At 37.6% G+C, this 24,613-nt stretch overlaps 1 long non-coding RNA gene across 2 annotated transcripts in view; it reads right to left on the bottom strand.

The window, feature by feature from the left end:
• The window catches only part of LOC308070069, an 83,587-nt gene extending 58,974 nt beyond the window's left edge, over window positions 1–24,613 (bottom strand). For both annotated transcript variants that reach the window (XR_013930607.1, XR_013930608.1), the window contains exon 1: window positions 1–24,613. This exon is cut by the window's left edge. This is a non-coding gene — a long non-coding RNA (uncharacterized lncRNA).

Here is a 24,613-nt window from a genome sequence, read left to right as displayed (position 1 = left end):
ATGCATTCTCCTTCCCTGGCATTCCCCATTGGTTTCTCCCTTGTGTTTCTGAGAATGTCCTGTAGAAAGACTTTACTTGCATTAATTTTTTGTCTGTATAAGAAAGAAGGAAGTATTTTAATAAGAGCATAGCTTTCATGAGTGAGCAGATGGAAAAGTCTGACAAGAGTATACACAGACACAAAAGACACTCATCCAAATGCTTTGGACAGCCAATGATCACTTAGGATACCAATCCCCAGCCTACCTTAACTTGCACATCTGGTTTTCCACCTTTCACAAACAATCCAACAGAAATGAGCTCTGAAACATTCCCTCAAGGTAGCTAGATATTACAGAAGGTGGCAGAAAAGAATGACAAAGTTGAGGGCCCTTTACAAGGGTTTTGCCTGTAGATATTTCTCCTTTATGAAGACAGGTACCAGCTCAACACGCCTGCTCTGTGAAAAGCTGCTGCACTATAGCATGAAGCTGTGATCCCTGAACTATTCCTTAAATCATTTTGCTCTCTCTTTTTTGGTGCTGAGGACCTAAGCAAAGAGGAAAACAGGGATTGTTTAGAGAGGAATTTAGCTCACAGGCCTCAATCTTCCTCAGCTCTACAACTAAGTCTACAAAGTGAGGAGAGTGACATGATAGAAGGCTCTAGCATTTTAACAACAATTTTTTTCTTACACTCATTAAGATGATATTGACAGTCTTTTTGCAGTTGCACCAAATGAAAAGGAAGGTAGCAGCTCCACAGCATTCAGAAAAGTCCTCCTAAAGTGGTAAATCCATACCACATCATAGCCATGAACAGGGATCTAAAAGCTGACACAGCCAGAAGATTTGGATGAACATTTAATACTTATTGATTAGACAAAAGGGTAAGTGTGGTTTGTGCATGACTCTGAAAAACCAACGGGGTTTAGAAGGGCCAAGGAGTCTTTTAAGCAAATAATTACTCATAAAAGGAATAAGCTTTTTCTCATCACCATATTCCCCCTAAAAGAACACATAATCTGGCCAGATATTGATTTGTTATCAATGCCAAGGGATAAAGTCTTGAACACTTTTAAGCGATTTATGTGCAGCATCTGCTGACCCTCTGTGTTCTTTACTCAGATTAATAGAATTAAAACAGAGCACAATTTTACGCTGGGTTAAAAGCTGGCTGGGTGGCCGAGCCCAAAGAGTGTTGGTGAATGGAGTTACATCCAGCTGGTGGCCGGTCACACATGGCGTTCCCCAGGGCTCAGTGTTGGGCCAGTCCTGTTTAATGTCTTTATTGATGATCTGGATGAGGGCACTGAGTGCACCCTCAGTAAGTTTGCAGGTGACCCCCAGCTGGGGGAAAGTGATCTGCTGGAGGGCAGGCAGGCTCTGCAGAGGGGTCTGGACAGGCTGGACTCATGGGCCAAGGTCCAATTGCATGAGGTTCAACAAGGCTCGGTGCCGGGCCCTGCACTTGGGTCACAGCAACCCCAGGCAACACTGCAGGCTGGGGGCAGAGCGGCTGGAAAGCTGCCTGGTGGGAAAGGCCCTGGGGGTGCTGGGGGCCGGCTGAACATGAGCCAGCAGTGTGCCCAGGTGGCCAAGAAGGCCAACAGCATCCTGACCTGTATCTGAAACAGTGTGGCCAGCAGGACCAGGGCAGTGACCATCCCCCTGCACTGGGCACTGGTGAGGCCACCCCTGGAATCCTGTGTTCAGGTTTGGGCCCCTCGCTGCAGGAGGGACACTGAGGGGCTGGAGCGTGTCCAGAGACGGGCAGCGGGGCTGGGGAACGGTCTAGATAGAAAGTCTTGTGAGGATCAGCCGACGGAACTGGGTTGTTTAGCCTGGAGAAAAGCAGGCTCAAGGGAGACCTTATCACTCTCTACAACTAATTGAAAGGAGTGGGTCAGTCTCTTCTCCCAGGTAACAAGCAATAAGACACGAGGAAACAGCCTCAAGCTGCACCAGGGGAGGTTTAGGTTGGGCATTAGGAAAAATTTCTTCACCAAAAGGGTTGTCAAGCATTGGAACAGACTGCCCAGGGAGGTGGCTGAGTCATCTTTCCTGGAGGTGTTTAAAAACATGCATAGATGCAGTGCTACACGGTTGGACTCAATGATCTTAAAGGTCTTTTCCAACCTAAATGATTCTATGATTCAAATAAACTGGAAGAAAAAGGTTAAGTGGTGCCTGCTAATAAGTAGAAAGTTTTTCTTTGTGCATTTTTCAGTATTTTTAATAACTGTGAGCTTAGTTATTTTATCCAAGAAATCAAAATTGATATACTCAGAAAAAATATCAGGGATGTTAAATACAGGGAAGAAGGAAAACATGAAGGCGGAGTAAACAAGGTCTGACAAAGCCACATACACAACAGCTTGTCAATGACAATTAAAACCTAATTATTACTCATAGCAGTACTTTTTTTTTCAAGGGTATAAAGAGGACTCGGTTTGCATCCTAAACATGGGTTCAAATATAACTTCATATATACTGTAGCAACGAATAACAAAGACTGTTCAGAGCACTGACAAAGAATGTGAACAGAGAGCAAAAATAATACATAGAAGCCAAGAACCGTAAATGAAACAACAGTAGCCCAAGTGCCACCTTAAATTACACACTGTGAAACCCTATTCTAGCTAGTATGAATATAAACCAAAGAAAAATACATCATTATACGTACACACATTCTTCACTCTGATTTTGAAAAGTGAAGGCATAAATACTCAGTACACCATACATATGCTTTTTCCCCTTATGTTTCCACTCGTGTTAACTTGTAAAGGAAAGGGTTTATCAAAATTATTGTAGTATACCAGAAAGCTGTTCCGAACAAAACACTATTCTCTTTTTAGATTACATTGATAAATGCTCTCATTAACCTTAGTCTCAACAAGGTTAATTTAAATGATATCCAACCGCACTAAGATCTGCTTTATTAAAGGTACAGCAACAAAATAACAAAATAAAATATTGCTGTATTCATTAGAAAACAGTTTGTGCTTTTTTGTTGTTGTTTTTAGGTAGCAGAAATGGGTTTATATTAACACTGTTTTAGTGCCCAGACAACTGTATTAGAACTAATAGGCACTACTTGCCTTTTTTTGTCACCTTTTTGCTTTATTGTCTCTAACATAATGGAAATTCCTGGTTGTTCTGTTGCTCCTGACCATTGTCAGACATACAGTACACTGACTAATTCACATTTTTAAACAGGATGATTGAAATAAAGTACCTAAAAGGTGCAAAGGTCAGAAAGAAAAGAAAAATGCAATATTTAATTATCGTTACCTACTTTATGCTATGACCTCATCAAACCCCACTCCAGCTTATAGGACTAAATTCAGTGCTAAATAAAATACACATCAATGTTTCTAATGTCTTTAATTGGACAAGACGAGGAACTTGAGGGATAATTTTAAAATAGATTAGCAGATTCCACTACATTTTAACTCCTTTTTTTACAATATGTCGTCAGTCCACTTTTGCTTTTGTTTGTATGCCTTAATAGACATATCTTCAGTCACAGTAAGTTGTATGACTGTATTAACTCAATTTTCTTATTTTTAATTCTTTATGGCTATATCGAAAAATGTATTTGCATACAAAATGCTTACAAAGTACATTGCTGAATCTGAAGGAGCAGTGACTTTGGCTACTCATGTCCTTTTGATTGAATTACAATGATTATCACTTCCCAAACCACGAATTATGCTACCCTTTCTTTCTATAGGTTCTATCAAGGGCCAGTTTAAAACTCACCCTTCAAAAGAAAATTCTAAACATTAAGACATGTGCTGTTTGTTTCTTCTTCCCTGTGTATCACCAGTAATTATGATAAACTGTTACTCCAACTACCAACCAGTACGTACAACACTGAGGTGCTGCTATTTTACAAAAACAGCCATCTTCGAGATATTCTAATCTGCAGAGCCATTTTGAAATCAGCCAGATGGCTGGTGCACAATGTTTTTTAAGAGACTTCTATATGTTATTCTCTAACAACTACAGCATGAATTATATTTAAATCACTGATACAGAGGAGAGTCAGTTAACATTTTAATAAACTGTTAGGATCCTGGTTTACAGGTCTAGGGGACCTATGTGTTTCAGATTCAAAAGATAATGTTCTTAAAATTCCTATTGATCAAAAAATTTAGATGAAAAACTAAATCTCAGCCTTTAAGCCTCTCCAGTTTTTATCAGCAAACTGTCAAGACTCCTAGAAACTATTTCTTGGCATACTTACAGAATCCCATTTGTAGGCATTTATATTGCAAACCAAGCTCTCCCAGGAAGCACAGAGGGGCTGCTCTCCCACTTATGATGCTTCAGATGCATAATCCACCAGGGATCCTCAGTAGATGAACAACATCTACCCTGTTGTCAAAAGAGAAGGATCTTCTTCCATCTAGCCAAATATCCCAATCTTCATCTCTCAAAAGGGTTTCAACAGACAACTTCCTCAGCTATGCTTGTCAATTTTTAGCTAGTTTTTGTGCCAGTTTTGGCTGGGGTAGAGCTCATTTTCTTCACAGTAGCTAGTGTGGGGCTGTGTTCTGGATTTGTGCTGGAACAGCGCTGGGAGCAGGGGGGTGTTCTCGTTACTGCTGAGCAGCGCTTACCCAGAGCCAAGGGCTTCTCTGCTCCGCAGCCCACCCCACCAGCGAGTGGGCTGGGGGGCACCAGGGGCTGGGAGGGGACACAGTGGGACAGCTGGCCCCCGCTGACCCAAGGGATCTCCCATACCACGGGATGTCATGTTCAGCTTGTAAAGCTGGGGGAGGAAGGAGGAAGGGGGGTGGGGTGGGGGACACATTCAGAGTGACAGCATTTGCCTTCCCAAGTCACCATTACACGTGACAGAGCCCTGCTGTCCTGGGCATGGCTGGACACCTGCCTGCCCATGGGCAGTGGTGAATGAATTCCTTCTCTTGCTTTGCTTGTGTGCAGCTTTTGCTTTGCGTAATAAACTGCCTTTGTCTCAACCCATGAGTTTCCACACTTTTTACTCTTCTGATTCTTTCCCCCACCCCACTGGAGGAAAGTGAGCAAGCGGCTGCATGGGGCCTAGTCATCAGATGAAGTTAAACTCATTCTTCCCAAATGCCATTATTCCTGAGGATTTTCTGGTTCCCTTCTAGGCTCTAATGCTTCCTGGCCTTAAATCTAGCCAGCTGTAAGCACAAGCTAATAGTACAGAAGCCTGTTATGTATTTCTCTTAGTATACTAAGAAGTATGCTGTCCTACAGTTTTTCTAAGTATCTGTAAAGATACCAGACGGGTTCTAAGTCCTTCAGTTGAAGGATTAGACTACTGCAAGTAAAAGCAACGCTTCCATAACTTACAGTATTACATGTCACAATTCACAATCATGACAAATGCATCAGTCCTAAGGGAATGGTGATTATCTGTAGTGAGTGTTCTAGAATCAATTTTGCCTATCATTACCTTATGTGATAAACATTTGCAACTATCTATTTGCATTCTTGATTTATTTATAATTTGTTCTGGTGAAAAACCGCACCTATGACTTCTTCAAATGCATACGTCTTCCCACCAAGTAAAAGTCTTTGGCAGCAGAATAGAACTGGCTGAGACGTATCATTGCTAATTTTCTTCATATTTTCACTCACATTCAAGACAACTTTTATTAGGCTTCAAATACCATACTATTTTTAAAATGGAACTTACTGATTTAAGAGGCCAGAGTTTAAGTCATATTGAGTCATACAACACTAGGTCACCGCTTCAGAATGGCTTCAAAATCCCTTTCTCAAATGCAATTTTACAGATAGCTAAAGGTTCACAAGCCATCAGGAAATATCTTCAGAGCTCTCAAAATTCAGTATGAGAGTAACTATGCTCAGGTCAGCAGGTTGAAGATGCTGTTTAATGCTGTCATTTATGGTACCTCCTCAGAGTGGACAATTCTGACTTAATGAAAGCTTTGATCATCTCTGAATACTCTGGCTGAAAGAAGAGACTATGGTATTCCATCCCAGACACATTTTTGTCCTTAGCTGGGCAACAACCATTTGCTTTAAATCAAATTTTGATGAAAACAGGATGTGACACTAAGAAATAAAACAAAAGGAGCAAATAGCATGTAGGTTCTCTGACTTGACAATATGATATTTCCCTTTACAATTCCAGTCATTTAAATGCCTGGAAAAATGCTCCTTACTTCAGCCCACTGCACGTATCAGGTGTTAAGCATTCTGTTGCTTTGCTATACTTAGGCACAGCAGGCTTCTCCATTGCTAACAGTTAAACACTTTTTTTCCTTCAAGAAGCAATCCTAAATCTTAGGCTTCCTTATGTTGCCTGCTCCAGACAGTCTGACAGCCTCCTAGTAGGAAAATCTCAACACTGCATAAAAATCATTCCAACCAAGATTTTATTGCATAAAATCTATTCCCTCACAAGCCAGTGTTGGCATCCTGGATAGAAAGTAACATCTAGTTCTTCTCTGTCATTTTTTTTTCTGCTTCCCTGAAAAACTAGAGCAATTCTGCTATTACAAAATGTGGCAGCATAGATGCTTATGTAGAGTTCTATAGTTTTCTGTGTAGGACTACAGAAAATAAGAGTTACAAGCAGTAAATTACAAATGTGAACAGAATAAGGAATAATATAATCATCAATATAGTAAGAGTTCTTTAAAGGTTTCATTTCATGAAACAATCCTTTATGACTTTTTCTAAAAGAAGTTGGAACTATATTTTATATTTGCCATTGACAAAGGGACAAAATTGGCTTGCTTTCTAAATTAAAAAATTCTGCTCACATTACTGTCTATATTATTAAAAACTGTACTTTGATAGAAGCTTGATTCCTATTTTGTTATGCGTTCTATCAATATAATGTACACAAACATCTCTTCTTGCAAGTGCATGACTAATTAAGCAGAAATACATAATTTCAATATATTATGTAATTAGCTGTGCAAGCCTCTAGTTATGATCAATAAGCAATCTGAGTAACCATTCATCTATACATTGAAATATAGTAAATACAGGCATGATTTCAAGCCCTTTTTCTACAACTGCGAGCAGACAGAGAGGTTCTGCCTTCCAGTAACATTGTCTTCAGGTTTCCACTGTTTAATATGCTTATTAAAAAACATGACTGACAAGATAATAACTAGAAAGAAGCCAAGGTTTAAAAAAATCTATAGATATTCCTTGCCCATTTCCCTCCTCTTTCCTTCCTGTTGTGTCATGAGTTACTATTTATTTTCACTCTTGAAATAATGAAGCAAAAGCATCCACAAAACATGGCTCTGCATTCCTTTTGTATAGGAGGCTTTGTCTCAGGAAAGAGAAAGAAAATAAAACATTAGCACAAGTTCAATTGTTACCTGATTCTAAAAATACATCCATACAATGAAGAAAGAGCTTTTAAAAATCCAAATTGAAATAAATGGAGTGTCTCCAGATTGCAAAAATTAAAACTATGTACCTTTCTGTGTCCAGCTGTGAGGGAAATGGTGAGCTCAAGTATCAGTTCAGCATCCTACACAAGTAAACTTCTTTTTTAATATTATTAATACCAGAAAAAAGCCTAAATTCATTTGGTTAACTGTACAACTCACAAACTGTTCTGTAATCTTCATCTGGTTCTTAGCTGTTCAGACATCCTTAGGGTTTTTTTCACCTGATTATAATTGCAGGGGTCTGGCATCTTCATTAAGTCTTTGGGTTCTTATTCTAACTGTTATGAACAAGAAATTTCTTTTCTTTTGAGAATGTAAAGCATTTGTCTAATAGCACTCAGTTCTGAAAACTTACTCTTCTGTGCTAGATAGCTGAGGAAAGATTAAACGCAGTAAATTCAACAAAAGGAGATCACGAGAGCTCCTTAGAAATCTTTGGTCTTCTTCAGAATTATGAAGTGGACATAATCACATTTAGTGAAAACAAATTTATTTAGACTAGATTTTGGGCCTCAAAAGAATTGTATATTCGATGATGTACTAAAAACATCTGAAACAAGATAAGCACATCATTATCTGATCACCAATGTCAACATCATTGGAGCAAATTCAAATTATATGCAGTAAATTATCTAGGTGAGTCTGTTCTTCAGATAATATCTGAAAGAATCAAGTTAATGAAGTCCTAGATGGTCTAAAAGTCAACAAACACAGCATCACTTTCACAATGATATATTCTGAGACTTATTGATTAACTCTCTTACTGTGAACACTTGTGGCTCATTTTTCTACATGGCTAAATAAATTATGCATGTAGACCACTGCACACATGTGAGCGCTGCACACAACAGAAGTGCTTAGGCCGTCAAGAAGGAAAAGTATCTGTACATTTTACATTTAACTAGCATAATACAGAGGAGGTTTATTAAGAGTAGCAAATTAATGATCTGACAGGGCAGAATTGTTCCCTTCAGTGCTGTGTTTTTCAGAACCTGTTACGCAACCCAATTACAAAAGTGCTAAGTGATAAGAGTATCACCACTTCCTCTTGGGAGATTATTCCTCATACTTAACTGACAGGAATTGCTTTTGTCCTGCACATTAAACCTATTCTCCCTCCTCTTCCTAACTACAATCAGTTTTTAATATTTGAGTCTTGAAATGAACCATTTTCCATCTCTGATTTTACACTCTTTCAATAATTGTAACTTCTTTCTGAATTTCTACTTTATTGCTGTTTGGTCCTATTGTGCAAACTCAATCCCAGACCTCTTTGTAGAGTGTCAAACCAGTGACTTCATTCTTGGTGGAATACCACTGTGCCACTGGATGATCCAGGCACCAAAAGCTGTTCTACCTCAACATTCCTTCAGAGCTTGGAGAGTGTAAAAAGAAACGATTAAAAAAAATGCTACCTTTGGTAGCTCTTCAGTGCATTTTTTGTTGCTCTTTCTCTAAGAGAATGAGCAAGGATGTTTGTTTTCTAAATAAATCAAGTATTTTTCTGTAATGTTTTCATCATCTATAATTACTTCCATAACTGTACAACAGAAGGAAAAGGCTTCTTGATTTGTATATACTTATCAGTGTTCTTTTTAATATTAGCTAATTGCTCCTCAAGTTTTCATTTACTTTCTAATTTCCATTTTACATCTTAAATCCTACATTTTATATGCCTTTCTATTGGCACTGCTCCCTAGAGCTTTTGAGGCAAAACACAAACACTTTGCTCTGTATTTTTCTATGTATTATTATTTAACCATAGACATTTTTGCCTTTCTTGCACCTGCCTTGTCCATGTAGGGATATAAAGTCTCATTCCAAAAAAAAACCACCCAAACCCCAAAACAATCAAATTCTTTATTGTGTAGGAAAACTTAATGTTCAGTAAACTGGATTTGAATTTATAGTGCACCGTTTCTCACTTACATTTTGTTCTCCAAAACAGAGCAGAACAAGGCACATCACAGAAATCTTGAAGTTAGTAGAGAACTTGAGTAAATTTGTTCCATAACATAGGGCCATGCAGGCTTAGCAGCCATGCCTCCATGAACTGTATACAATTTTTTCAATCTTACAAATATTAGCTCATGTCCAGTACTGTGAATCCAGACAGACATCATGTTTGCATCAGGCTTGCAGGGCTGGCACACCTGAAGCCTGCAAAAGATTGGTCTGCAGTTGTCAGTGCAGGTGGGTTAACAGGTCTTCACAAGGAAACTTGCACTCGTGTGGGCATGTGCTATAATTTAAAATGACCAGTAAAATAATTTTGCCCCATACCACATCACATACTAAATTCTTGGAGCAGACTACCCTTAGCAGCTTACAATGTAAAAAACTGATTTATCTCTACCAACAGAACCAACTCATTTGTATAATCATATATGCATAGCCAACAGACTGCTTCTCTAAATATGGCCTGATGCGAACAAAGAAATTTGATGAATACATTCCCTCTGGAACCTATACATTGCCTTCTGCTCCTCTCCTAGAAACCAGTGGCACTGAAACACCCCTGGCTTCCTGGCCAGATAATCAGCCCACCTCTGTGAAAAATGCAGGGTGCAGCTTCCCATCTGTTTTAAAAGCAAAAGCAGGGAGCTACAAACCCAGGGGACAGTATTGCTGTTTCAGGCATTTCAGGGCACTTGTTATTTCTGACTTGGGTTTGAATGAGATTCTACTTCTAAGCTTAGCAGCAAGCATGGCGATTATTTTTCTTGCCACTTAATAGTCCAATTACAAGGTTGATAGATAAAAGAGTCCTTAAACAGACAGGAGTACATACTACTCTGATTAAGACACCTGATTTTATCAAGTTGTTTGGTTGCACTAATGAAAACTGGACAATCCCTACCCACTTCCATTAACTCACATTCCACACTGTTCAGGTTCAATGTTGTCCAACTATTCTAGTCCCTCAATACACATGATTTAATGTTGATTTTTCTCTCAGACTCCTTATAAGTCTTGTCAATATAGAAGGCAGCAAAAAAATCTCAACTCACCAGTTTCCAATAACTATCAAGAAAAAAACCTTAGGATCTAACTAAAATCTTGCTACAAAAGTATTTCTAATAAACTTTAACTTTTATATATAGTAACATCTTCCTAACAACTGTCTGATAAAACACCCAAACATCCTAATAACAGACACATTTCCTAGCACAGGAAAAACTTCCTTCAGCTCCACATCCTCTCTCACCTAGTGGTCTTTACAATACCAGACTGAATCTCTTCCTAATGTGCAAAAAAAAAGCCCAACAACCAACATTAATGTGTGTGGAAATTTACAATTCTCATTTTTAAGCAGCAGAATAAAGCTGTAGGCAATGAACATTAACATATTAAACTGGAAAAGAATACTAATGCCACTACTAATCATACTATTACTAAAATAGTGTCCCGTGTTTGGATCTGCCTTGCAGAAAGCACATAAATTTGTTGTATGTTTTTCAAAGAGTTACAAGAACAATTGGTAGTCCTGAAAACAGTACAAAATATCAATGAAATTAATTACTTATAGAAATGTGATTTTTCACATCTTGAAGCACTAAAAAAATTACTTTTAATTTCTGTAGAGTCTTACTTACCCAGTCAGAATAGGGATAATATGGAAATAAGTACAGTAAGACTTATTACAGTGAACATCAAAATAGCAATCCTTTCTGTTCTTAAAAAAAGAGAAACAGAATGGCCATAGCATTGATATAATACCATGCTTACATCATGAGAGACAAAATAATGTAGCAAACACTTTTCCTCTTTCAAATTCTATGCTTAGAGTAGGTCTCTTTCTACAGAGGTTTTCTTGCTACAGAAAGAGGTGGGGAGAAGTGCCTCTCAGAAAGGTAAAAAGGTTCTCCAAACATATTTGACATAATTTACTTATTCACAGAATGGCTGAAGTTGGAAGAGACCCCTGGAGGGCATACTGTCCAACCCCTCTGCTCAAGCAGGACCACCCAGAGGTGGTTGCCCAGGACCGTGTCCAAATGGCTTTTAAATATTTCCAAGGGTGGAGATCTGCAGTTTCTCTGGGCAACCTGTGCCAGTCACCCTCACAGTGAAAAAGCGTTTCCTGATGTTCAGATGGAGCGTCCTCTCTTTTAGTTTGTGCCCATTGCCTCGTGCCCTGTCACTGGGCACCACTGCAAAGAGCCTGGCTCCGTCCTCTTCTTGTACCCTTCTTTCAGGTATTTGTACACACTGACAAGATTCCCCCTGAGTCTCTTCTCCAGGCTCCACAGTCATTTGTTCAATTTGTAATTGCTCACCTACATCGTCTCATAGCTTACCTGCTATGCTATAAGTGGATGACTAGAAGACATTTTAAGTACATAGGGTTGGTGTAGTACTACTACTAACCTTAACAAAAACTTTTTGACTACAGCTATTAGGGTGATTTACAAAAGAGGTCGGTATTTCCCACCTTAGCAAGGAGAAAAAAGAGGAAATGGCCTATCCGACCTATCACACCTGCAATACCGTGGTAGTGCTTGGGCCAGAATCCAATACTAAAGAGGCCCCAAAACTTTACTCTTCTAGCAAAAAATTTCTTCAAAGGTGACTCAAGTTTTTGTTTAAGTTTTACTGGAGCACAAAAAGCAATTACTTTGGGGTTATGGTTTTTTGACTTGTCTCCCGTTTCTAAATGCCAGTTCTGCAATTCAATCTGAAATCGTGAAGTCAAACACATTGCTAATTAGAAGCAACTGGCATATTAATAGAGCAAACTATTGTGGGCAGTTTGTTACCATAATTTTACTGCAGAATTGCAGTGGGAACCAAAAGAAAATTAAGGTTTCATTGTGCCCAGAAACATGTAAAAACCAGGCTAAACCCAGCTGCTATCTAGGAACATGATCACCACCTCTGTCCTGCGTCACAGCAAATGCTGCTCAAGAGTACACAAGCATGTCCAGCAGCACCGCAGTTCTGGCAGTGCCCATTACAGTCAGTACCTGCAGCTCATGAAGACTAGAACGGTCAAGGTGGTGCTGTGCCAGGGCAGTTTCCACTTCAGTTCATGGAAGACGATGCTCAGGAACTTGCAGAACCTCTAAAGAGTCTCCGAGGATCTTCTGTTAATTCTCTGTCTTTCAGCAGATATATTTCCAATCTCTAACGCTATACAAGAGAGAAGGTAATTGCTTATCCCATGGCCTTATTTACAAAGGTGTCACAAGCAGCCAATTATCTAGACAGACTGGACAGACACACAAACACAGCAGCATGGTTATCACTCAAAAATAAGCACTGCAGCAGGGGACAGAGGTATCCTCCCCTCAAACTCCTTCTCCACTGTGTCAAGTTGTGAACCATATTAGTTTACCAATGCCTTTACGAGGCCTCAGATTTATACTCTTCACAGGCTTCAAACTAACCTGGAGTTCCTTTGGGTAAGCCAAAAGAATAGATCAAAAAGCTATATTTTCAACTGGCTGAGAAGCAACTAATATTTTATCCTAACAGGTTCTAGTTTTATTTCAAATGTATGCTAACAGCAGTTACTAGTTACTATTTTAAACAGTTTTGAACTTAAAGCTTTTACAAATTTTTTTTGTGAAAGGTCTTCACTACTTGTTACAATAAAAAAGAAAGTTTGTAAAAAAAGATATGAACTGTACAATAGCAAGGATTTCAAGCTACCCAGACATTATCAGCTATTTATTTTTTTCCTTTTAAATGACAGATAATTGTTTGTGGCTTATTTAGCTTTTTGTAAGTAGCATAAATCAGAGCAATATAAATTTCATCAATTTTGAGCTAGCAAGAGCTCACCTCTCTTCAGCAATTATAAATTCCCAAAACTTTAATTTAGGGCCCCAAGAGTGACTCCAAATTTAGAAGCAAAACAGCACAATTACTGTGTTTGTTCCATGTTTCCAGTCATAGCCAAGAATCATTACAGAGACATGCACTTTCCTCATCAGTAACCAGAAAAGCAGTAAATCACCCACAAACAGAACAGAAAACCTGATCTGTTCTTACTGACAGGTTTAAGAACCCTGTTCAGTATGTTGATAACTCTCATCTAAACTCTGAGTTTCAACATAACCAGTTAGTAGCTGTCACTCCTATTGCCATTATAAAGCTTTGTGATTATTTTTAAAGACATGATTAGCAGAATGCAGTACATTGATCCTAGACCTTTTCTTTAAAACAAAACAAAATCAAATAAAAACAGAGCACAAATAATTCCCATCAAAACTGATATGTTGGTGGGATTTATTAGCAACCTATGACAAGAAAGCAAGAACCTTAAATGCTTCTAAGCCTACGCTCACTGGAACTTCTCCACCAAGAGTGGGTGTTAGCTGTGTAGAAAGAGACAAATTAAGAAGGTTCTGTTCTGCCCTTGATGTGCGCACAGACTTTAACTTCAATTAGTGTCATTAATCAAGAGGAGAATCAGCTCCCAAGCCTACCGTAATTTGATGGTGGTGTCTCATCAGGTACGCCATGCACTGAGAAAAGACACACCCAAACGCTGACAGTGACGTATCGCCTTGCTGTTAGCTCAGTCATATGCCATATGCTTAAACTGAGAGATAGCTGACAACTAAGACAGAACATCAATTATTGTCAAAACGCACATAGGTTCATCCCAGCTTCCCTGTCATATCGCTACATGAACTCACTAAGCGTTCTGTATTTAAAGCTCTTGCTTTTCGCTAGAAACCGTAATTAATCTAATTGCGGTTGACACAAAGGCTCAGGTCAGGCAAGGATGGAGCCTACAAGGGCTAGTATAGCTAAAGCTGCCACCAATATAACCAGCAGTCCGAAAGCCACTCCTCAGAAAGCTGCTTCTGCAACTTGCACCTGTTTGAATCCAAATGAGGGTTTAAAGACATACTTTGGCTTTCTAACTCCTTATATGAATAAACGTGAGAAAATGATGATCTAAAAATCGTTTTACCGTCTTGCGTGAGGATGGGTTTTAATTCTGTCTGAAGCCTTTAACTGTGGCTGGGGAGAGATTCAGAACCCAGCCGATGCAACGCAACACACCGCATCTCACTCAAACTGCGTGGGGCAGTAACGTGGTAAACGGAACCCAAAGCTCTTGTTTTGCTCCCCTGATTGATAGTGACAGGTTAAAAATGTGCAAACCCCACTCCCAAAGACTGTTTCTCATACATGAAGCTGGGTACTTTAAGACTTTTGATGTGATTATTACTTGCCTTTTCTGGAACACATTTTAACCATTATTCAAGGATCAGAACTGGAATTAGAAAAAACTATTACACTGCAGCTCTATTCCCTGTGTTACTGATGTGATTTCTCAGGCATTGTATCAGAGTGTGCATGGAAACTGGAAGTGGCATAGATAAAAAAAAAAAAAACCACAAAAAAACCAACAAAAACTCCACCCCATATTTAGAATGCAGAAAAAATAAAACATTTTCTTATGTGAAATAACTATCATAAATTGGAAAAACAAACCTTAGAATATCACATGATAAGAGGTATTTCTAAATATTTCCTGTACTGTAACAGGACAATCTATTTCAATCTTTTTGGTTTCTCCAATGTTTTTGATGATTCTGGAGCTTCCCATTTCAGCATTAGCATTTATATTCCACGATCAAACGCATACAGTGTAGCATTAATCTTTAAATCAATTATTATAAAACCTTCAATATTCATGGCTTTGCTTCTAAAAAAACCCGAAACCCTCTACAGCTAAAAGGTTGCTGAAAGCCATATGAAAAAAAGGTTTTGTAACTTATGATGGAAAAAACTATTTTTTTTCCTGATGTAGCCTAAACTTTCTTTCTCTAGATTATACAATGGGAAGACTAAATTTAATAAGTTTTGAAGTTCGTAGATTTGTCCTTTGAAACTTGTATTAACTGTTTTTAATAATATAGATTTAAGCAACCTATGTTAAATAGTACGAAAATGTATCTTCCACGTTTGAATGGTACTTATATTCTTGAATATGGACTTCTTCCTTTTCATACACAGTGAGTAAAATACTTGGATTAAAAGGAAACATTAATGAACTTTTGTAATATATAAATCTGATTTTAAATCCTGGTTTCAAAAACCAATTAAAGATACTTACCTATTGATCCTAGAAGGAGTATTTATGAGCTCGGCTTTAAGAAGTTCTATTTGCTACCTATTTGCACGTTTGAAATGGAAATTCTTTCGATATACACTTAGTATATACAAACAAGACACGCAGAGTAGCTACTGGATACCACTGATATTGGCAATTGTTGCATGCATCATGTGTGAAGTCCCCTTAGCGTTCTAATTGTGGGCCGAATTATCTCAGAAGGCCGTGCATTTGCTACGGACTAAATCACAATTATTGCAAAGTGAAGGCAATTACTGCATAGCAGCTGAGGCTTGGTAACATATGGCCCTAAAGCAACTTCTCTGTGTAACTTAGCCCTAACTGATATTGAAAATCCATGTGGTAAGGATCCTTAAGGGCTTTGAAACCAGGATTAAGTTGCCTAGTAAAAAGTAGGTGCTTCTGAAATCAGTAGCTTTCAGTAATATTGATATTTGCCATTACTTTCGGTTTTGTTTCTTTCCCTTTTTTCTTTCTTCGTTGTCAGTGTTGATCTTACCTACTGGTAGATGCATAATTTAAAAAATGTTCTCTGCCATCTCTATAGAATATTTATTGTTGTTTTAATCTTATGTGGTTTGGTCACAATTCTGAGTTTGAGGTTTTTTTGTGAAATTAAACTGGAAAAATACTTGATAAAAATGACACAAAACCTATATTAAACTTTGATCATGGTTTTAGAGCAGAGGGTGTCTAGTAACCTAGTCAGCACGTTAAGAATTTCAAACAAAAAATTATACAACCTTTTGTTTGATATCTGTTAAGGATTTTTTCATCTGTCATCTGTGAAAACTAAGCTTGATATCTGCATCTCACAATGCATTCTTTCATTTTTCATGCCTCATCAGTCCTAGTAACAAAAGAAAACTTGGATTTTACTTTTATTTAATTAATGGTAGGTTCACTGTTTTTCATTGTGTTTCCTCTTTTTATTGTCACTAAAATGCACTCGGACCACTCACTGAATGGTTATGGGGTTCGCAAGTATGCAAGCATAATATTCACAGAACTATTCCAAACTGCTGATGGAATATTCTGTAACAGAGAAGTCCACAGGAAAAAGAGGGGTGTCAATTCTTCATTTCTTTTAAAGTGCCCACTTATTCTCAAGGCTTATTTTTTTTTTCTTAGTGGTGGTTGGTTTTGTGGGGTTTGTTTGGTAACTTTTACGTTCATAAGGAAGCCTGAAATAAGTTTGCTAGTTTGAAAAGATGCTTTTACAGAAGGGTTTTAACAGCATATTTTTAATTGTTTTTATATTTTCTGAGTCTTTCTATCATTGCACACATTGAAATAGGGTAAGACTGAATTGAATTAGAAAAAGGCTACCACTGTCCCTATTTTATATGGAAGTCCATTTTATCATTTCAGCCTCTTCCCAAGAAGTCTCTCTTGAGCACAAGGTCTTTGTCCTTTTGATAGAAAGTTCTAGGGTACCTGACACATATAACCTCGGATTACTTCCTATCTCACAAATATTTAGTGATAACTGAAATTGCCACCTGAGAAAGCCACACTGTAATGACACTTACAGCTCTGATTTCATAAGGTCTTCATGTCTTAGTAAAGTGCACTACTACGGGAACGAAGATAAGGCAGGCATGCAAAATTCATGATCAGACAGCACAGGGATTCTTAAAAGACTGAAACATGAGAAAAGACAGCATGAAAACCTATGCATCAAACAGTCACGTGACATTTAAGAGGCATCCTGGATCCCTCCAAAATGTCTATAATATGATACATTACCATCACTTTTGTCCAGACTCTGCCTGCTCTCCTGTTACAACCTTGCAGACCTCCCATCCTTTCCACATGGTTCTTCTGACAGTCCCAGCTGGTTTTCACCAGCCCGTAACAGGGAAAACTGTGTTTGCTTGGTTTCTCTCACCCAACAGAGGTAAGGTGCTGAGATTTACTAAAGCAGACTATGCAAAGAGCCACTTGAATTCAGTTATAAAAGGTCAGAAATTATTTTGAAAGCCAAACATGGAGGAATAAGTAGCTGACTACTTTCTGACTGGTCTTTTTAGTGTCATGCAGATACCGCATATGGCACAAAAGGTACATCTAGAACAAGCTTATTCTATTTACACAAAAGAATAAAAGCATTCAATAGTTTAAAAGAAGCAGATGGCCTCAGGCAAGATCCTGATGGATGACTCTTGGTGGGGAAGGGGAGATGACCATCTTGCATAGTGTTAACATGCTAATTTGACTAATTACTGACTAATTCCTGCTAGCTTCCACATGTGCTGTGTAGAAGCACAGTGAAACACACAGATAAAATGAGTGAAACACACAGGAAACCGTATCAGGATACATCTCTTCAGCAATATGATTAAATCGTCCTACTTTCAGGCAACTTTGTCCTAGTCTTGTATCAAAATTTTCATATCAACAGTTGCTTCACTACACAAGCTAGTAATTTCCCTAAAAATCCCACATATGAGTAAAAAGTTTCACCATAGCTGCAGCTAATAGCAAATCAAGGGATTAATAGTTTACAGTGTACACCAGTGAGTGGCAAGAAAGTGTATTTGTTGGCCCACACTGTGTTCACCTGAGTAGACCTACATCAATACTCAGCAGTGTTAACACCTGGAGAATAACAGTCTACTCTCTACACAACTCACAGACATAGTCTGTAGACATATTTCTGTGCTTTAACATCCATACTTTCAGCTGGCTGCTGAAAAAAAGCTGGATCTTACATTTGAAGACGCATCTTTTGAATCTTGATGTTGTACTGGTAGATGGCCCAGATGAGAGTTAGCACAATAGCTTGATATTTGTAGAACAGACTTTTGTGGGTTTTTTTAACAGATCTTAAGTGCCAATTATTAAACAGGAAAATTTTGTAAGAGTCCACATGTGAAGTGATTAGAGCATATACCACTAATTAGTCTAATAGCACCCACTGTTAAATATTTATAACCATTAAGAAGGCTAAACCATCAAAAAAGAACAATATGACTGAGATTCATGGCATTCAGAGACTAGAGATGAAGAACATTTTCCATCAAAATTAGGTACTCTAGGGATGTGGATAGAAATAAAGAATACAGTAGGAAAAGGGAGTGAAAATTGATGACTAGGAAGTCTCAGAGAAGAATTTCACTTTATATTATGGTATTACCTATTAGAGGATGAAATCAACAAGTAATTCTTAAGAGCAGTTAACATTTTAGGCACCTTGTAAAGAAAAAAAAATAAAGTAAAAGGGTCAAGAGTGAATAGTACTTCATCATCACATACGTGCTAGTTTGAGAGACCACATCTGTTTGAAAAACCCTTAAAAAATATTTAGCCTTAGCTGTGAATTTAGGTTCCACTGTGATTTCAAAGGTGATGAGGTAACACAGGTCAACTTAAAGCTCTGAAAATGAAAAAATGGAGTAGTGTCATCATAAATATTATAGATCGGTTTTGTTTGATACCACATTCAACCGGTGTAAGATTGATTAACCAGATGCTGCTGGTATAAACACATTTTGGATACTAAATTCCTCTTCATTCATTGAATAGAAAATCGTATGTTCCCTGATCTGTTGATCATAGAAAATGAGTTTGCAAAGTTAACCCTCCTACAAACACAAGTCTTTGCCGATGCATTTTAATAGGCCAATGCTAGTAAGAAAATTATACACAGTACATCACCTTTATACGTAAACAAATCCCAGTGATACCTCCAGTGTCTCAGCAGGGATCAGACAGAGCCTCCTGTGGTTCAGCATCTCCCCACTGCCTCTTGTCCTGTCACTGAGCAGCACTTTAAAAAACCCACAAAACTAGTCCCATCTTTACACTCTCAACAGATCCATCAAAATCAGCCTTTTTAGAGGCCCCAGTGGATTGGGATTCGTATCGTAAGAGGAAATATCCTGTATCTTTCTCTGATACGAGACACACTGTCTACTGTTTTCAACAAGTAACATCACAAGTTTTACTATTTCTCAAGACCATCACTGAACAAAGTCACAGACAAAAGCATTTGACTGCTTAATGGTAATACCTACCTCGGTGTTAAAAAAAAAAAAAAAATGTACTCTAAAATTTAATTCATATGAATCACTTTTTTGCTTTAGTGTAGTCTATGTGCCTAATTCCCCATTTGTATGGGGCTACTCAATGCAAGTACTTGGAATTACCATTTTTCAGTATCTGTGCATCATTGAGCATTTGAATGTACTTAACCAACGCTGACAAATTCAAAAAGTCAGCCACCTAACTTCTTTGTAAGAGTTATGCTCTTACAAAGCAAAGACTTTTTGCTTTATTTTTCTTGCAATGTTTTTTAGGAAAGCTTAGTTTCCCTTCTACAATCCTCCATGGTCAGTGGCATTACCAATAAGCCCACTAATATGTTTTGCATTCTCAAGTATTACACCGGTTCAACAGATATAAAAATATGTAACTCCACATGCTCATTAACTTCTTCAGTTTGGTAAGGAGGCTGTCAACCTTGTCAATTATATTACTCCACAGCTTCCCTTTTATTTTTTCCTCCCACATTTTCTAACCTTTCTAATCATGATCTACAAAAATTTTCTCTGTACCCTCACCTTGTCTTCAAATAGCCTTATTCTAAAAGAATCTCCCCTTTTTCATCAGACACCATAGCGCACAGGCAGTATAGCTTTATTATTCCAGTGTTGCTTTCCATCTTTTATGGATTCAATTTGCACTATGTATTGTATTCCACAGAACTATTGTCCTCTTCACCTCCCCAGTTCATCCTTCTGTTCTGTCTTTTTTACCTGTAAGCCCCTTCCCCCTACTGTGACCTTTCCCAGTCCTTTGAAATCTCCTCAGTTTGCACCTGTCCTTCAAGTTACACCACTACCCTTCAAAATAATTTTGCTGACTGCAGCCTGGACCTCTGCTTGAAGATTTTATTCTAAACTATTTTTCAGACATATTCTAAATGGAGACAACCCAGAAAAAAAAAATAAAATTCAACTATCTTTTAATCTGAGAACCCACCAAACCAGGGAAGCAATGTCACACTGTTCAGTCATCTGATTGCTACCAAACAAGTGCTGCTTTCTCTGCCAAGTTTCAACAGTCAGAAGGTAGAAAAGTGCTGAATTTCATTGGAGAGAAGACTGGAGAAAGAAGAAATGAGGGTATCAAGTAAATTACTTAACACATACCTATTTAATCAATGTTCCACTTCAAATTTTCACACAATCCAAGCTGAAGGTTTTCAATCAGTTCTCACAAATCCATATTTAATATTTACCAATGAAGAGATGTAATAAACCACAGGTTTACAATTTTAGCTCTACTAACTGCTACATGCGGATTAAACAAGTTTGATTGTTAAGCTTTGATTCTATCAGAGAGTCTTAGATGTAGTTAAACAATAAGCTTTAACCATATTTTATGGGATATCATGCCACACACACTTCATGCTGAACCCATTTTCACCAAATGCTCACAAATGAGCAAACTTTCTTAAAGGCTGTCAGCCACATTCTGCACTTCTAATTTTAATTTAATGCTTACCACTGCAATTTGAACTGCAAAAATTTACAGGTCAATACTGAACAAGGAACATGCTTTGTTTCTCAGACTGGCAGATCCTATTTCCTCCTGTTGTTCTCCCACTTGTTGCAAAAATCGTATTTTCAATGTACAAAATCTTGTATGCACCTTGATACCTCAGGTATTTGGCTTTGACCAAATTTGCTCCTTCCTCATCTTTTACAGTACAAGCCTGATCTAGCACCAAAGTAATAAATAGAAGACATCAGGAAATAGAAAAATCATTCTCAAATACTACTGGAAGTTTTTTGAAGGATACAAAACATTGGTCTAATACAAATCTAAACAGAAATCACATTTAATAATAAAGCTGTTCCATTTCTTTAGTCATTGATTTTACAGTAAAAGATGCCAACCCACAAATGCTCACTTGCCTCATGTACCAACAGTACATATGGCAAAGTTGTCTGAGTGAGTAAGAAAACTTTATTTTCCTTCATTAGCCTGCAGCTTTTGGACCTGCCCTTTTACTAGTTTTTATTGTGTTCTTCTCAACTCCTTTTCAGCAACGTTTATGAACTGTTTCTTTGTAATTAAGAGCTATATGCATACACCTGTGACTTTTGCACATTTTCATCCACTCTCACTTAATATTCCTAGGAAGCTACAGTCTGGTGGCACAGAAGCTGACAATAGATGGAACTAGACTTTTGAAATTAATGAAAGCTATGCTGCTTTATGGTGGAATCATTATTCAGGGCCAGGGACTCCTCTGATACAAGACATAACTTAAAAGCAATAGTAACCAAGCACTTTCTTAAGTCCTTAAGGATTCATTTTTAGGGTATCACTTTAAAGGAAAAATAAAATACTAACAGATAACTATCATATTCTTAAGTCAGTTATTTTCAAGTATTTGTTTTAAGCATTAATTGACAAACCAGGTCATGTCATAATTGGCTCTAGTAGTTTAATGCTAAGATAGAAAGAGGCTTTATAATAATGGTGCTAACTTCTAAAAAGCTCTGCCAGTTCCTTTGTTAACAAAGATGAAATTTCAGTTCACAAGGAACATGATTTCAATACCCATGCAGTGATAATCCAGGTTAAGGGAAACCTATTCAACTCCATCTATTGAAGCTGCAAAGTGCGTTGAAGAGTTCTAACACATTTTATTCCTTTTCCGTGAAGAAATAACTAGGAAAATGGAACCCTGCATTAAAAATTTTATTAAGGCATTATATGGAATTTGTTTTTGTTTTTACATTCTGTATCATATATTTCAGTGCAGTTAAAATCTTCTCCAAACGAAAGGGAATTGTGTCTCCCTTTTGAAAGTTTTAAGCTTTACAATACTGCTAGGCCTGAGCTTTAAAAAAAATAAAATATCAAAATCAATGTAAGTTAAACTACATATCTATTTAAATGAAATATCATAAAAGGAAACATAATATGGCATAAATATCTGAAAAATAGCTTGATAGCTGTTTCACATTGTAAAAATTTTGTGAATTATAAAATCCTATTTACTTCTTTAACCTGTTTAAGATATACACAAAAAAGCACTCTAGTGTGGTCCATGGCCAACAGGATTGTCTCACCTTTATTTTGAGTGACCCCAGAGAGTAAGATGCAGTGTGTAGAAACTCTGCCTCTTTAAAGGTGATGCTACGGAAAGAAACCAGAGCACTCTACCCTCTAGCAAACCTCATTTAGTGAATACCTAATGCATCACCTCTGTTTTGCTCAGAGCAATGGGACAGCACAGCATATAGGATGCAGACTATCACACAGAACAGCTTATATAACAAGGTTATTAGAATCAGTTTGAGCTCAGCAGACACAACAATTCAGAAGGATCTGTATTTGAAAAACCCTGCTGGTAGAAATATTGAGTTTATCCTATCCTTGCTTTCCTTTTTATGAATAGCCAAGGTAACGTAGAAATACTCCAGGTAACATGTACAAAGTTTTTTGCAGGAAAGTGTAAAAACACTCAGAGTTTCATTATTTATCCTGAAAGGTATAGAAACACTATTATTCCTCTCTCCCAGATAAAAAGTACAGACACAATAAGGCTCATGAAAAGACTTCGGTACCTAAATCAAAGTCCAAAGACCAAGAGCTAGTCCCTAAAGTCCACACCCAATCATTCATTCATTCAAATTTTCCTGTGATCCAAGTGGATCTAGACATAACCAACTTATTCAGGAAGCACATTCTACTATTTTCTTGCAAAGTATTGCAGATTTAAAAGAAACAAAAATAGTCTCCTGGTTTTGGCTGGAATAGAGTTCATTTTCTTCCTAGTAGCTGGTACAGTCCTGTGTTTTGGATTTAGTATGAGAACAATGTTGATAACACACTGATGGTTTAGTTGTTCCTAAGTAGTTCTTACCCTCACTCAAGGACTTTTCAGCTTCTAATGCCCTCTGCCTGTGCAGAGGTGCACAAGAAACCAGGAGGGAGCCGAGCCAGGACTTGGACTAGCCAAAGGGATGTTCCATACCACAGAACATCACGCTCAGTATATAAACTGGGGGGAGTTAGTAGGGGGCCACCAGTCGCTGCTCAGGGACTAGCTGGGCATCGGTCAGTGGGGAGTGAGCAACTGTATTGGGCGTCACTTGTTTCTGTGGGGTTTTTTTCCTCTTCCCCTTTTTGTTATCTCTTTCTGTTACTATTATTATTAGTAGTATTATCTTTTACTTTATTTCAATTATTAAATTGTTCTTATCTCAGCCCACAAGTTTTACTTTTCTGATTATCTTCCCCACCAGTGGTGGGGAGTGAGCAAGTGGCTGTGTGGTACTTAGTTGCTGGGTGGGGTTAAGTCATGACAAATAGCCATAGAAAGAGTCCCTAAAATTAATGGCAGAATTAATACTGGGATTCAAATTACTATCTTTTTGTAGAGGAAGATAAAAGCAGAAAAGTGAAAGTGATCTTCAACTCTTCAAGAGGTATTTCAGTATCTTACCAAGGAAAAAAAAAAGCATACAACAGTTTTTTTAAGTAAGTGAAATATATAAATCAATGTAAACCTTTTAACAGCCAACATAAATAACTGTAGATATTATCAATAAAGTCAGAAAGTATAATTGAACTCTAGCCTATCTCTTAATATGAATCTCAGCGTGTTGTAAACCAAGCCTGGTATCTCTAGTCCAGTGAACAAACTTCTTCATTATTTTCAAATGTGACTGATAAAATTTTACACTGTATGCAAGTATGTAACACTTCCCCTGAAAGAATTCAGAAAAAAATAGGAAAAGATAGATGCTAATGTTTCTCGCTAGATTCAGCTGAAATCTTTTACATGTACAAGTCACATCATTAGTTACTAATGTACTTATGAAAATTATTAGTCATTAACCATTTACTATAATTTTTAAAGGCATGAATAAATGAAACTTTAATTGAAGTCTAACCCTTAGTATCAGTGAATAATTTCATTTTCTTTGAACTAATAATGTAACATAAGCTATTTCTGTAGAATATTATTACTTTTGCTTCCTTTTGTCTTACAGTCTGCTCTCACTTCTAGCACTTTGACTATCCCTCAATATTCATTAGTAAAAATACTGTTGATTCACTTGGTTTC

Source organism: Falco punctatus (assembly GCF_963210335.1).
Source record: "Falco punctatus genome assembly, chromosome: 1".
Lineage (NCBI taxonomy): Eukaryota > Metazoa > Chordata > Aves > Falconiformes > Falconidae > Falco > Falco punctatus.
This window is presented reverse-complemented; position numbering and strand designations above follow the sequence as displayed.